Source organism: Nyctereutes procyonoides, unplaced genomic scaffold (assembly GCF_905146905.1).
Source record: "Nyctereutes procyonoides isolate TBG_1078 unplaced genomic scaffold, NYPRO_anot_genome, whole genome shotgun sequence".
Lineage (NCBI taxonomy): Eukaryota > Metazoa > Chordata > Mammalia > Carnivora > Canidae > Nyctereutes > Nyctereutes procyonoides.
The window spans coordinates 1178011-1194556 of NW_026575139.1; the positions used below are offsets into that span (position 1 = coordinate 1178011).

Sequence of the window (16546 nt, forward strand, 5' to 3'; positions counted from 1 at the left end):
CTACCCATTGACATTCCCATTTCTCTTTGTCTTGGATGCTATGACCTTCCTAAATTTTTTAAATTCCCAAGCATTCTAAAAATAGGAAGAATTTAGAACATGATAAAGAAAATAGCAGGTTTGGTTGGGACGTGGGGTACAAAGCTTGCTGCAGCTACTTAGACTGAGCAGTTCAGAGATCACTGAGGGCATCTCAGGGTTTTATCAGCTCTGAAATCACTCTTGTGAGTTCAGCAGGCCAAGTTCTACTATAAAATATGCAGGCACATCCATTCATGCAAAAAATCTTTTCCTTAACCTGAGAAAGTAGGCAGTTTCTGAGTTACATTATAGCTCTTCCTTCAGGACAACACTGGCACTTGTAATATATTATTAAAAATCTGTGGTCTTGGAGTACCTGGGTTGGTTAAGCCTCTGACTTGGGTTCAGGTCATGATCCCAGGTCCTGGTCCCTACTTCTCTCTCGCCTTCTGTACCTCCCCCATTTGTGCTTGCTTTTTCCTTCTCTCTCTCAAATAAATAAAATCTATTTTATTTATTCATGAGAGACACAGAGAGAGGCAGAAACATAGGCAAAGGGAGAAGCAGGCTCCCTGCAGAAAGCCCAACGCAGGAGTTGATCCCAGGACCCAGGGATCATGACCTGAGCCAAAGGCAGATGCTCAACCACTGAGCCATCCAGATACCCAAATAAATAAAATCTTTAAAAAAATAAAAACAAAAATCTGTGGTCTGGGGATCCCTGGGTGGCGCAGCGGTTTGGCGCCTGCCTTTGGCCCAGGGCGCGATCCTGGAGACCCGGGATCGAGTCCCACGTCAGGCTCCCGGTGCATGGAGCCTGCTTCTCCCTCTGCCTGTGTCTCTGCCTCTCTCTCTCTCTCTCTCTGTATGACTATCATAAATAAATAATAAAAAAAAAATTTAAAAAAAAAATCTGTGGTCTGTTAACCTCAGCATTGGTAATGTTACCATTGAAAAAACACCCTGCATCTAGAATAAGTGAATGAACAGGAAAGGCTGAAAAGTGATTTCCTCAGACTTTCAAAATGTTTCTTAGAAAAGTATCTTTTAGGGCACTCCGGTTGGTTCAGCGGTTTACCACCGCCTTCAGCCCAGGGTGTGATCCTGGAGTCCTGGGATCGAGTCCCACATCGGGTTCCCTGCATGAAGCCTGCTTCTCCTTCTGCCTGTGTCTCTGCCTCTCTCTCTCTGCATGTCTCTCATTAATAAATAAATAAAAATCTTAAAAAAAAAAAGTATCTTTTAAAAAAACTCAAACTTGGGGTGCCCGGGTAGCTCAGTCAAGTTAAGCATACGACCCTTGATTTCAGCTAAGGTAATGATCTCAGGCTCCATGCTGGTGCAGAGTCTGCTTGAGATTCTCTCTGCCCCTACACCCTCCCAAAAAAGTAATAAAAATCTAAAAACTCAAACTGTTAGAGTCTTGACAGATCAGGTGAAAGAAGTTATAACATTTAAGTGAAAAAAAAAAAAAGATTGATAGAAAATGCACCATCCTTGCAAAGGAGTTGTAATGAGCTAAAGATGTGGTAACAATTACTGTCACAAAGTGGGATGCCTCCCCTGAAGTTCAAGCAACATTTCCAGTGCAATGACAATGCAGCAGGAGGAATGCAAGGAGGGATCCCCACTCAAGCCTGCTATGGGAGAACTCAAGGACTCTGGGGCAGAAAGGACAGGAGCCTTTCTCTGCTGTGGCTGGGGGTGGAGGAGCATGGGGACAGTGGTGATGAATCGATGGAACTGCCCCGAGCCATGTGCTGGTTTGTGTTTAATAAGCCTGAGGGACGAAAAAAAAAAAAAAGCCTGAGGGACGTATATGATTGCAAGTATGCTAATATAAGGATGTGTGGTACACACTTTACAAATAATAATAATAAAATGATACCCTTCCATATAACCAATTAATTCTTACAAACTGTTTTCATTCTTTTAACTATGGCTTTGGTGAGAAACGATTCACATACTACAAAATTAACCCCATTAAATTATGCAATTCAGTGTTTTCAGCATGTTCCCAGAGGTGTGCAAGCATTGCCAATTCCAGAACTTTGTCATCACCCCAAAAAAGAAACCCTGTCCCTATGAACAGTCACTTCCCATTCTTCCGCCCCCAGCTCCTGGCAACAATACTCTACTTTCCGCCTGAACGGATCTGCCTATTGTGGACATTTCATGTTAATGGAATGTTACAATATGTGCTCTTTCGTGACTGGCTTCTTTGTGATTTCAAGGCTCATCCACGTTGTAGCACATGTCAGTACTTCATTCCTTTTTAGGGCTGAACAATATTTCATAGTATGGATTGGATTTTGTTTTTTAGATTTTATTTACTTGAGAGAGTGCACAAGCAGGAGGAGGGGGAGAGGAAGAGGGAAAAACAGACTCCCTGCTGAGCAGGGAGCCTGATGTGGAGTTTGATCCCAGGACCCCAGGGTCATGACCTGAGCCGAAGGTAGACTCTTAACCGACTGAGCCACTTAGGCCCCCTCATCGTATGGATATCACACATTTGGTTTATCAGTTCATCAGTTGAAAACATCTGGGTTGTTTCCACTTTGGGGTTATTTTTTTAAAAAGATTTTATTTCTTTATTTTTGAGAGAGAGAGAGTGCATGCACTACCAGGAGGAGCACAGGGGGAGGGAAAATCCTAAGCAACTCTGAGCTGAGCACAGAGCCCAACATGGGGCACCACAAACTGAGCCTAAACCAAGAGTTGGACACTCAACCAGCTGTCCCATCCAGTTGCCCCTTTGGCTATTATGAATAGTGTTGCTGTGACCATTCATGCACAGATTTTTGTGTGGACACATTCTTTTTTTTTTTTTTAAAGAATTTATTTATTTATTCATGAGAGACACAGAGACAGAGGCAGAGACATAGGCAGAGGGAGAAGCAGGCTCCCTGCAGGGAACCTGATGTGGGACTCCATCCTGGGACCGTGGGATCACGCCCTGAGCCGAAGGCAGATACTCAACCGCTGAGCCACCCAGGTGTCCCTGTGGACACGTTTTCAATTCTCTTGGGTGTATACATAGGGGTAGGACCACTGGGTCACATGGTAATTCTATGTTTAACCTTTTGAGAAATTGCCAAACTTTCCCAGCACAGCAACACCATTTTGCACCCACCCCCAACAGTGTACAGGGAAGTTTCCAATTTTTCTTTGTCCTCCCCAGCACTTGTTACTGTATATTTGTTCTCACTGTAACCATTCTCATAGGCATGAAGTGCTATCTCATTGAAGTTCTTTCACTGATTTCTGCCAAAATCTTCTATTACTAGCCAACTCATGGTTGCAAGTATCTAGTTGGCATACTTCAGACAAAAAAGGTTACTTGAGGGTCACTTGGGTGGCTCAGTAGTTGAGCCTCTGCCTTCGGCCCAGGGCGTGATCCTGGAGTCCCGGGATCGAGTCCCACGTCGGGCTCCCTGCATGGAGCCTGCTTCTCCCTCTCTCTGTGTCTCTCATGAATAAATAAATAAAATCTTTAAAAAAAAAAAAAAAAGGACAGGATAAACATGAAACAAGCCCTATCTTTCAATGACATGAGTAATTTATTTGTTTTTGAGTACTAGGAGACTTCCTCAATTGGGGCTACAACAGACAAGATATACTTGTTAATTCAATCTATATTACTAACATTTTCTCCTTCACTTCCCTAAGACAAGACAATCAACAGAACAACAAATCAAGCCCTGATTTAGCACGTTTGTGAATTTCCATGATGCAAATACTTCCACCACAGATAATTTCACAAATCCACAATTTCATGGTATTTCCATCATGTAGGTACAATGGTCATAAGTAACCTCACAAGCAGAGATAATCGTAAAATATAGTAAAATACACAGAAGTGATAGTTTAAGTATACATCTTTGCTTTTAATATACTTTCAGTATATATTATTTAGTAACAGCCATTTATTAGAAAAATTCCTGAAAACGGAAACGGCTCTCTTCTCTGAAGGGTTTGAGTACTAGGTGGGTACTAGAACACACACCACACACACTCCATGCGCTGGACCCCATCATTATGCACTGACCCAGTCACCCCAATTCCCTACTGTCTTTTTTCAAAAAAGCATATAGGTTCCACACCACCTTAACCAGGTTACTAGAGATGGTTTATGGAAATGGTGGTCACAAAGTAGTTCAAATATTTATAGTTTTGTACCACGGGGAAGCCAGAAACTTCCTTCCCGCACCCCCCTGGGGTCTGCAGCTAGTTCTGAGAGTTAAATTGATCTGAGACAGATCCACACAAGACAAGCACACAGGTCTCGTGTGTGCACAAGCCCCACAGGGAAATGAAGACCCAGACAGGGCCCACCGGCTTAGACACAGGTTAAACAAAAATAACCAATTATGAAAAAGTAACTGAAATATATGGGAGACTAGAGGAAGCTGAGAATCATTTTAATCAAGGTCTGTTCCTACAGATTTCTTTCAGTTCCTGGTGAAAAGGTTCCTCTCCTCCTGGGAGAGGGAGAGCATCTTTCGCCAGGAGCTTCAGCTCCAGCCTCTTGGAAGAACAGGAGGAGTCAGACCATTCTTCCAGCATCTACTATTTCTCAAAATAACCCTTACGCCAAAGTGACCTGCCTGAGAGTGGCATATTCTGCTCCCCTTCAGCACTAAAGGTAGCCACAGCTTACACTATTAGTTCACACACCTAGAATGGTTTCGTTTTCTTAAATACACTTTTTAAAAATTTATTCATGAGACACAGAGAGAGAGGCAGAGACACAGGCAGAGGGAGAAGCAGGCTCCACGGAGGGAGCCCGATGTGGGACTCGATCCCGGAACCCCAGGATCACAACCTGAGCTGAACACAGACACCCATCCGCTGAGCCACCCAGGCGTCCCTTTTTAAATACATTTATGAGAAAATAGATGAAACCAAACAGAACTTCAAAAATTATCAACATAATGAGCAAAGTTTGTTTCCTATACATTTTCTAGAAGGAAGCAAACATAAGTATATGGTATTAGAAAAATAATATGGGGGCACCTGGGTGGGTCAGTCAGTTAAGTGTCTGCCTTTGGCTCAGGTCATGATCTCAGGGTCCTGGGATTGAGCCCCGCATCAGGCTACCCACTCAATAGAGTCTGCTTCTGCTTCTCCCTCTCCCTCTGCCCCTCCCCCTGCTTGTGCTCTCTTACCACCAAATAATTAAAATCTTTTTTAAAAATTAAAAGAAAAAAATTAAAAGAAAAATAAGGAAAAATATTTTTTAACATATTTGAGAGCAAGAGAGTGTGAGCACACGCACACACGGGAAAGGTCAGCGGGAGAGAAAGAATCTTAAGCAGGCTCTGTGCCCAGCACAGAACCTGATGCAATATTAACAAATTGTGGTCTGTGGCATTGACCTCTTACTCATGCAGATATATATTTATTTTTTAGTAGCTATTTGTAGGAGTTCATTGGAATCCTGCACGTCCTTTCTTTTCTTTTTTTTTTTTTTTTTTTGGCCTGGAGATTCTGTTAATCTTATGCAAGTGCTAAAATGTCACCCTTTTAAAGTAATTGGGATGCTCTGAAGTAACTAGTAGCATTTTAAAAAAAGTTTTCTATGTACATCAAAGTTATTTTTAAAGGTGTTTCAAAAAGGGCAGCCCCGGGTGGCCCAGCAGTTTAGCGCCGCCTTCAGCTCAGGGCCTGTTCCTGGAGACCCAGGATCGAGTCCCACGTCGGGCTCCCTGCATGGAGCCTGCTTCTCCCTCTGCCTGTCTCTGCTTCTGTGTGTGTGCGTCTCTCATGAATAAATAAAATCTTTAAAAAAAAAAAAAGTGTTTCCAAAAAAAAAGTGTTTCCAACCAGCTTGCTCTAATGCTCCCTAAAAGCCATTTAATCAGTGTGAAGATTTATAAAGTACTAATAAAAATTTCTTTAAATCTTATCACTAAATGTTACCATGTAGGGTAGGGACTTAAGTATTACGTTTGACTCCTCCAATCTCCCTTATTATTCATAGTAGGTCCTGTAGTTTTTACTCCAGCAGTGGTTCCTTCTTTTAATCCCCAGATCTACTCTCCTAATTTACAACCACATAATTCTTTGTTTATACTACTAAACCTCAACTCATTATTTCTGTTCTCCAAACTACTCTTCATAGGTCATATCTTCCTAAAACAGTTCTTCCCTCCTGAAAAAGTATTTCTCATTTTCAATTCAATTCTTAGGTATCAACTCCCCTTCCATAATGTGATTCTTCTCTATGCTTCAGTTACTACGTTAGGTAACTCCCACCCCACCAGACAATTGCCTTCTCTGAACTCACTCATTGTGTACTTCTATGTGTTTACCTATCCTCTTGCTCTGAAATCTTTTAATTACTTTTTCTTTTATATTACTCTTTTGCCAACTAAATTAGAATTAATCCCTATTTTCTACTACATAGCTGTAACAAGTTGCACTTCATTCTTATCATAAAATTTTGGATTATTTTGTATGTGTCTTCTTACTGGAATAGGGAGCGATCATATATTACTTTTTTAATTTCTCCACAATACTTAATGTAGTACTTTTTATATAGTAGGAGTTAGGATCACTATTTGTTAGATGAATAATAAAGATTTATAACATAATTTTTCATAAATTGAAAATAAATTACAAATCACTTTATTCCTTCTGATGAATTCACATCACATTGACTATTAGTCATAACGTAATTACTTGATATTTAGAAATCTTATTAGAAATTTTAAAAATTACGGTATTCCTTTTTTGTTCTATTTTGACCTTAGCAACTCATCAACCCATTATTTTGAGCAAAGTACACACACTGTCATACCTCCTATAATACTTGATCCATGTCTGATGCTTTTCTTCCTTTGTATTTTGGTTTCCACTATTACTTAGAATATTTCCATTTGGCATATATAATTCACATTATTTGAATACTAAAAAGTTCTTACTATTGAAAATTAATTATACAAGTTTAGAATCTGAGATGAAAAGTGATGGTTTGTAACTGAACTAGCCTTTTGTGTTTCAGAGTATGGAGGAGTTGGAGAAGAATCATGATAACCTACTTAACTGGTGCACAAAATGAACTTAGAAAAGAAATGGCTATGTTGCAAAAAAAAATTATGATGGAGATTGTAAGTCGTTACATTTTATTTTATTTTATTTTTTTAAGATTTTATTTATTTATTTATAGACACAGAGAGAAAGAGGCAGAGACACAGGCAGAGGGAGAAGCAGGCTCCATGCAGGGAGCCCGATGTGGGACTCGATCCTAGGTCACCAGGATCACACCCCAGGCTGCACCAAACCGCTGCACCAACGGGGCTGCCCAAGTCGTTACATTTTAAATTGGAAAAATGGTGCTCGCTTCGGCAGCACATATACTAAAAATTGGAACGATACAGAGAAGATTAGCATGGCCCCTGCGCAAGGATGACACGCAAATTCGTGAAGCATTCCATATAAAAAAAAAAATTGGAAAAATGAGGAGTAATGCAACCACTGAAATATTTTATTTGGTGAAATATGTATTACACTTATCTAAAAATTAAACAAATGTTTAATATTTCCTTTCATGTAACAGCAGCAGCAAGAGATGGCAAGTGTTCCAAAGTCTCTTCAATCCATGTTATTCTGATGATTCTTTGAAGGAAGAACTTGAACCTAAGTAATATGATACAATTATAATATTAGCTAAGAGGCATGTAATTCTTTTAGAGTGGTTTAAAAATTCTAGTGTAAAATAATAGTGTGTTGTTAGCTTAAGTGCAAGACCCCTCTACTTGTTGACCTTCACATAAAGCTGAACAGTTATGTGAATAGTAACAATTCTTTTTTAATAGAATATCATTCACCTTTTTTTAAAGATTTTATTTATTCATGAGAGACACACACACAGACAGAGAGAGAGAGAGAGAGAGAGAGAGAAAGAAAGAGAGAAAGGCAGAGACACAGGCAGAGGGAGAAGAAGGCTCCATGCAGGGAGCCCGACGCAGGATTTGATCCTGGGTCCCCAGGATCATACATACCCCAGACTGCAGGTGGCGCCAAACGGCTGTGCCACTGGGGCTGCCCTAGTTTCCAGCTTTTTAATAGTAATAGTGTATTTTTCTCTTTAATGCTTGTCAATTAACTTTTGGCAATAAAGAGGATTAAAAAAAAAAAAAAAAGAACCTGATGCAAGGCTTGATCTCATGACCCTAAGATTATGACCTGAGCTGAGCTGAAACCAAGAGTCAGATGCTTAACTGACTGAGCCACCTAGGTGTCCCAATGAAAAATATTTTTATTTTTTTAAAGATTTTATTTATTTATTCATGAGAGAGAGAGAGAAGCAGAGACACAGGCAGAGGGAGAAGCAGGCTCCATGCAGGGAGCCCGATGTGGGACTCGATCTTGGGACTCCAGGATCACACCCTGGGCCAAAGGCAAGGCGCTAAACCGCTGAGCCACCCAGGGATCCCTGAAAAATTTTTTTTAAGAAACATTTCTAAAATTCACTGTACACGGTTTTTGCCGTAAGAACTCTGCCCGATTAGCCCCACTTTCTGAGCAATGCCTGCTAGCAGCTCTGTTGCTTCCTCCAATACTTCTCTGTTATCACCTGCAGACTTTGGGGGGATGATGCTGCTGGAATTACAACTTTCTGTTTCAAGTTAGCTTATCTTATGATTGTTGCCAATAATTTCACTTAGGTCACTTTTTCTCAAAAAAAAAAAAAATACTTAAAAAAAAAAATAAAAATAGGGATCCCTGGGTGGAGCAGCGGTTTGGCGCCTGCCTTTGGCCCAGGGCACGATCCTGGGGACCCGGGATCGAATCCCACGTCGGGCTCCCAGTGCATGGAGCCTGCTTCTCCCTCTGCCTGTGTCTCTGCCTCTCTCTCTCTCTCTCTGTGTGTGTGACTATCATAGATAAATTTTTTTAAAAATCTTTAAAAATCAAATAAAAAAATAAAAATAAAAATAAATAAAAAAGATCACTTTTTCTCACAGCAGCAGATGCAAGAACCTACAGTTGACCAAAGTTAAAAAGAGTCACAAACTGCCCTTTGAGAAGTTCTGCAGATTTGTCCTGGGTTCTGCTGTGGCCCCAGGACACTGAACTCTGGCATCCCCACACTTTAAGGATTCCAACAGCCGCACCCACCTTGCCCCGTGGTGAGAGTTACAGCGCGTGAGCAACAACTCTGTCATGGGCTAGTCTGAGCAGCTCCAGCTGCCCAGGCCGCACCCTCCCTGTCTACTCTGTCCCCACATCCAGAATGCTACTAAGCAATCTCTCCAAAACCCCTGAACTACCCCTAGTCCCCCTTCCCTTAAAACCTTCTTCAGTGATTACTCATTACCCTCGGGAGAGTCTAACCCCTTCCTGTGGTCTGGCAGTCGGGGCCTGCTGGGGCACCAGTCTCTTCTTTTGCCCCCACCCACAGGAGGCTCCTTCAATGACACACCAGCCTGCTTCTTCCTTCCTCAGACTCTGCGTGTGTTCTCGCTGCATCACAGACCACACGTTCCAGGGCACATGTCCACGTGCTCCCAGAGGCTTCTCAAGCACTTGTTCGTGCCTGCTTCTCCCACAGACCGCGAGCCCACGGCAGCACGGATCACGTCTGTCTGTTCTCTGGTCGGCATAAGCACGCGTTGGAGGAATGGTCTTCCCAGTCTTGACCTTTCCTGTGGACTCTGTTTATGTAAGAAATCCACTTAATCTTCAAAAAGCTCAATTTATATGAACTATTTGGTGGAAAGACACCTAACAAACTACAGATGGCAATTATTGATGAACTGGCGTCATAATGTTCAGAAGTGGGATCCCTGGGTGGCTCAGCGGTTTGGCGCCTGCCTTCGGCCCAGGACGTGATCCTGGAGTCCCGGGATCGAGTCCCACGTCGGGCTCCCTGCGTGGAGCCTGCTTCTCCCTCTGCCTGTGTCTCTGCGTCTCTCTCTCTGTGTCTCTCATGAATAAATAAATAAAATCTTAAAAAAAGAAAAAGATGACCTTCTCCTATTAAAAAAAAAAAGAATGTTCAGAAGTTCTGAGCGAGCCAAAGATCATCGCCGTCTAGCGTTCTTTACATTCTGGGTTCCTGAGGATCCTCAACTGCTAGTTCCTGACGAGTTTCTAGATTTTCCAAAGTCTGTACAAAGAAGCAGAACCTTGAAGAGCGTTCTAGAGTAAGACTCAGGAGAGAGGGAACAGGGCGGTGCTGGTGTAGGTGGACAGGGCAGAGCTGCAGGGCATGTGGGAGTCAGACTGACCGGCTGGCTAGGAAGGAAGCAGAGAAGCCTAGCCCAGCCCAGCTGTCCCCTCCGTGTGGCCAGGACTGCTGCAGGTCCCCACCCCACACTGGACTGCTGTGCCCTACACACTGGCTCAGAATGACTTCATTCGGCACTCATTTCTTGCAGATTCAGACATCTTTACATTTAATCCTAGTTCTTCTGAAGTATCTCTCTCACCCAAAGTTGAACACTTCAGAAGAGGCACAGCCAAGGTGGAAAGCTCCAAATGAAGGGCCAGCAAGTCCACAGGAGGGATCAAATTCATCCTTCCCATGTGACAACAGGGCTCTGCCGGCGGAAAGACACCCTAATCTGCTAACCTAAGACCTGAAACTGCTACTCATCATCATCAAATACTGACTTGATACGAGACTGACCTACCTATCCTTTTCAGAAAGCAACAGGATTGCAGGGTTGCAATACATATTTAACATTTTATCCATCATTCTAAAAACCATTTATGATCTCTGCATTTTCTTTTTTTTTTTTTTTTAAAAAAAAAGCCTTTTAATAAATTCTACTTCTCCACAAATTATTTCTGGACTTCTGTCCCAAACCAAACTGGGTTTATACTGGAAGTGAAAGCTTGGTTTAACATCAGAAAAATCCATCAATCCTGATGACAAACGACAAACCCCCAATGTGGTAGTCATTAAAAAAAAAAAAAAGGTGAAATCTGAAAGCCTTTAGTCTTAGAAACTAAAGGTGATTCACACAAAGGGACCCAGTGAGTGGAAACAGCTGGCCAGTCCAGGCTCACTTCCAAGGACTTCCATCCCAGGACGGGGGCTCCTCCCCTACCCCATGCTGTCCCCCAAGGGGACAGACGGCCAGGCTTCACCCTAACTGTGCTTCACCAGTTTTACCATCTTCCTGATCTGTATCCCTGCCTCTTCCTCTTATAGGCTGCCTACCAGGTAACATTTAAGGAGCCATCTCAACAATTCATAGCTTCTCGGAGCGACCCTCACCCACACTGAACAAAGCAAGCTCAGAGGCACCAGGAAAGTTCAGTTACTCTTCCTTATCTGTTGCTTCGTGATGGCTCATGTAATCTGCTTGATGGATGAGCTCTGAAACCAGCTCTTTCAACTATCCTCAGTTCTCCATTATAATCTGAGAGATTTCATCTTAATTGTAGTAGAGGTAGCTCCTCTGCTCTCCCCTATAAATACATGTTCTGTCTTTGCTCATCCAAGAACTGTTATTTAAAAGGGAGGAGAAGAGGCTTGGGGGAGGAAAAAGTCCTTCTGCAAAAGGAAAAATTCCTTTGAGGTTAGAGTAATTACCGTAATTTATGGTTCTTACAGCATCAGCATGTAATGCCTGGTTTGCTCAAAGTGGAATGGCTGTCTCGGAGTGGGACAGGAGGCGGGGGCCGTGTACACAGAACCTAACAGCTCTGCTGGCAGGCAGCCCGACAGTTGTTTCCTCTACACGGAAGAAGGACCGTGCATGTACCTACTTGTCAGACTGAGCTTTCATCACTGTGTCGGGGGGGGGGGGGGGCATTAACCTTCCAGGCTTTTCTCTTCAAGTGCAAACTGCCAGCCAGGCAGCCCCATACTGAACTTCTCCTTGTCCAGCAGTGTAGGCCCAGCCTCATTCTCCATCCCTTCGGCTTTATACCAGGCCCTTGAGCTCTCCTGGCACACTCCCGCTCTGGGCTCCCCCCACCCCAGAAGCCAGGATCTCGAATGGAAGACTTTCCCCTAGGCTCTCCTTCTCAGAAGAGCCTGTGCATAGCACAAAGCTCCTGAGTTAAGGTGTCACACTATCAGCCACTGGGGAAACCAGTGGGCAAAGATGAAAGGAACAAATGTTGGCAAAATTTAGTGCTCCTGCAGGTGTTTTCTGGTCTATCATCCTGACACTTCTGAGATGGGAACCTTCTAGAGGGCTGGAATCCCCAGCCTCCCATTCTAGACAGAGGCTAGACACATCAGCATACCACAGTTAGCACTACATAAGAAGACCAGCACATCAGGACCAAACTGGGTTTATACTGGGAGTGAAAGCTTGGTTTAACATCAGAAAAATCAATCAATCCTGATGGAAGACGACAAACCCCCAATGCAGTAGTCATTTAAAAAAAAAAAAAAAAAAAGGTCAAATCTGAATGCGGTCAAGGCTCTAGATTACAACTGTCAATTTACAGGAAACACACAGATGGGAGAAGCATGTTAAATTACACCGTGGAAAGCAACAGCAAAATTTAGACTGTGGGAAATTCTACAGGACACATCATTCCCCTGCTCCCAAATAAACTGGTTTGAAAAAAGGAAGGGGATGGAGTCAAAACCTGTAGATCAAAAGAGAACTAAAAAAATATCAATCACAATGTATAAACCTTACTTATATCCCAATACAAGCAAACTGTAAAAAGAAAAAAAAACTCAAAATATGATATTTCTAAGATAATTGAAAAATGTGAACACATTTGCTGGAAATAAGGAATTATACTATTTTAGCTATTATGTTTATATGTATTTTAAAAATTCATATATTTTTTAAAAGATTTTATTTATTTATTCATAAGAGACACAGAGAGAGGTATAGACACAGGCAGAGGGAGAAGCAGGCTCCATGCAGGGAGCCTGACATGGGACTCGATCCCGGGCCCCTAGGATCATGCCCCAGGCAGCGCCAAACCACAGAGCCACCCGGGCTGCCCAAAAATTCATATATTTTAAAGATACATATGGGGGATCCCTGGGTGGCGCAGCGGTTTGGCGCCTGCCTTTGGCCCAGGGCGCGATCCTGGAGACCTGGGATCGAATCCCACATCGGGCTTCCGGTGCATGGAGCCTGCTTCTCCCTCTGCCTGTGTCTCTGCCTCTCTCTATCATAAATAAATAAATTAATTAATTAAAAAAAATAAAGATACATATGGATATAGTTACAAATGATATACACTCTGATATTTCCCATAAAATTATTAAGTGGGGGGGTAGCCCCGGTGGTGCAGCGGTTTAGCGCCACCTGTAGCCCAGGGCGTGATCCTGGAGACCCCAGATGGAGTCCCGCATCGGGCTTCCTGCATGGAGCCTGCTTCTCCCTCTGCCTGTGTCTCTGCCTCTCTCTCTCTCTCTCTGAATGAATAAATAAATCTTAAAAAAAAAATTATCAAGTGGGGGGGATCCCTGGGTGGCTCAGTGGTTTAGCGCCTGCCTCCCGCCCAGGGTGTGATCCTGGGGTCTCAGGGTCCAGTCCCACATTGGGATCCCTGCAGGGAGCCTGCTCCTCCCTCTGCCTGTGTCTCTGCCTCTCTGTGTCTCTCATGAATAAATAAATAAATCTTTTTAAAAAAATTATCAAGTGGGGGGAATGGGATAAAGTGGATAACTATACAAGCAGGGTACTGGATACACAGCAATTCTTATTCTTCTATCTTTGCAGGTTTTAAATTTCCCACAAGTAACATGAAAAGAAATGGGTGCAATTGCCCACATTAACAGAGTAAGGGGAAGCCCTGTGAATTGCTTTACTTGATGAAAAAGCACCTGGGGACATAAGACCACCAGACTGAGAGGGAGAACAGCGGCCATTAGCCCTGACTCTGCTGAGTAACGCCAGGCCAGTCCACCATCTCTCTGGGCCCTGGTCTCCAGAATGGCGTTGTTTTTTATAAAGATTTTATTTATTTATTCATAAGAGACACACAGAGAGAGGCAGAGGGAGAAGCAAGCTCCTCACATGGAGCCCAATGCAGGACTTGATCCCCGGACTGGGATCATGCTGAGCCAAAGGCAGATGTTCAACTGCTGAACCACCCAGGCGTCTTTTTTAAGATTTTATTTATTTATTCATGACAGACACACACAGAGAGAGAGAGAGAGAGAGAGGCAGAGACACAGGCAGAGAGAAGCAGGGAGCCCGATGCAGGACTCGATCTGGGGTCTCCAGGATCACGCCCTGGGCTACAGGCGGCACTAAACCGCTGCGCCACCGGGGCACCCCTCCAGGATGGAGTTTAACCACATGATTTTTTTTTTTTTTTAGATTTATTTATTTGAGATGGGGGGAGGGGTGGGGGGGGAAGGCAAACTCCCCACTGAGCCCGGAGCCCCACAGGACATGGGGCTCAATCCCAGGGCCCTGAGATCATGACCTGAGCCAAAATCAAGAGTCAGATAGAAGATTAATGTCTCTAAACACACGATTCTGAAGTCCTCTGCTCCAGCTTTATTTTTTTTTTATTTTTATTTTTTATTTATTTCTGATAGTCACAGAGAGAGAGAGAGAGAGAGAGAGGCAGAGACACAGGCAGAGGGAGAAGCAGGCTCCATGCACCGGGAGACTGACGTGGGATTCGATCCCGGGTCTCCAGGATCGCGCCCTGGGCCAAAGGCAGGCGCCAAACCGCTGCGCCACCCAGGGATCCCCCCAGCAAACTTATTGAAAGCCTTTTAGACACTAGAAATACCCAGATTTTAATTTTAAAATCCTCTGACAGGGGCAGCCCTGGTGGCACAGCGGTTTAGCACCGCCTGCGGCCCGGGGTGTGATCCTAGGGACCTGGGATCGAGTCCCACATCAGGCTCCTTGCATGGAGCCTGCTTCTCCCTCTGCCTGTGTCTCTGCCTCTGCCTCTGTCTCTCTCTCTCTCTCTCTGTGTTTCTCATAAATAAATAAATAAATAAATAAATAAATAAATAAATAAATAAATAAAATCTTTAAAAAAAATAAAAATAAATAAAATCCTCTGACAAGACCTCTTACCAGTTTGTCATTTCTCTGGCATTTAACTTCCTACTTAGGTTTACTCTGAATCTGTACTTGTGTAGTAGTGGGGGTGTTTGAAGACCATTCCCTTAAATGAAAATATAAGCAAAATATAGGATCCGCTATTTATCTATAAATTTTGCCTCTCCGTGTTGAGAGCATGTTTGGTTCTTTTTTGATCCAAAAATTACTAAAAGAAAAATCTTACTTCTTTATCCTCTAGATACAGGAACTATAACATAGATACTCCTCTGTGCAAGCACTGTGATCTTGAGGAAATTCTTCAGTCTTACGTTAAGTTTTCTCATCTGTAAAATGGGAATGATGAAAGCATCTACTTCATAGATTTGCAAAAATAAATTAAAATATGCAAAGCTCTTAAAACAGGGCATGCCGGGGATCCCTGGGTAGCTCAGGGGCTGAGTGTCTGCCGTCAGCTCAGGGGCATGGTCCTGGGGTCCCAGGATTGAGTCCCAAATTGGGCTCCCCACCGGGAGTCTGGTCCTCCCTCTCCCTGTGTCTCTGCCTTCCTGTCTGTGTCTCTCATGAATAAATAAATACAATCTTAAAAATAATAATTACCTGGGGAACCAGCCACATACTCAGCAAACACTGAAAGATAAAACCAAACCCATGGGAAACACAAATTACCCTGAAGTAAGAACTGTTCCTTTGAGTTCCATATACTATCTAGCGTAATGGGACACACATCCTAAAAACAAGCAAACAACAGCACAAGTCATAATACTAGAACAGGACAAGGTCTGCCCCATGGGCCAGCTGCTCCACTTTTCAGCATCATCACAATCAACACCATCAGAGGTTTAGACAGACAACAGGTGAGCAGCACCAGCTTCCTAGTCACTTGGGACAATAGGAAGAAAGGTCTCATCTTGAGGTAAGATTTATTCTAACCGGGGATCCCTGGGTGGCTCAGCGGTTTGGCGCCTGCCTTCTGCCCAGGGCGTGATCCTGGAGTCCCGGGATTGAGTCCCACATCGGGCTTCCTGCATGGAGCCTGCTTCTCCTCTGTCTGTGTCTCTGCCTCTGTGTGTGTGTCTCATGAATAAATAAATAAAATCTTCAAAAAAAAAAAAAAGATTTATTCTAACCAAAAGCTGTGACAATAAAGAAAACCGTGTTTGGGTGTTCTTTTCTTTCTTTATTATTATTTTTTTTTTAATTTTTTTTAACTTTTATTTATTTATGATAGTCACACAGAGAGAGAGAGAGAGGCAGAGAGAGAAGCAGGCTCCATGCACCGGGAGCCCGATATGGGATTCGATCCCGGGTCTCCAGGATCGCGCCCTGGGCCAAAGGCAGGCGCCAAACCGCTGCGCCACCCAGGGATCCCTCTTTATTATTATTTTTTTTAATCGAGAGTCACGCGCTCCTCCCACAACGGAGCCAGCCAGGTGCCCCTTGCCAGGTGTTCTTTTATCCAGCGCTAGTTCACGAAATAAGCCACGGGTAAGTGGACGGTTGCTGAGGTGAACTTTGCCCTCCCAGACCGTTTTCAGGTACACGTTGAATATCTT

At 43.4% G+C, this 16546-nt stretch overlaps 1 protein-coding gene, 1 long non-coding RNA gene and 1 other non-coding gene across 4 annotated transcripts in view; 1 reads left to right on the forward strand and 2 right to left on the reverse strand.

The window, feature by feature from the left end:
- Nucleotides 1-16546, reverse strand: part of LOC129496039 (cytochrome c oxidase assembly factor 8) — a 36606-nt gene that overhangs the window by 18908 nt on the left and 1152 nt on the right. The window lies entirely within an intron of this gene.
- LOC129496517 (U6 spliceosomal RNA) lies at nt 7359-7466 on the forward strand. Its single transcript, XR_008661792.1, has one exon. It is a non-coding gene; the product is annotated as a U6 spliceosomal RNA (small nuclear RNA).
- LOC129496040 (uncharacterized) lies at nt 7490-15926 on the reverse strand. Its single transcript, XR_008661649.1, has 2 exons — nt 15217-15926; nt 7490-7662 (listed from the first exon to the last, which is right to left on the reverse strand). It is a non-coding gene; the product is annotated as an uncharacterized LOC129496040 (long non-coding RNA).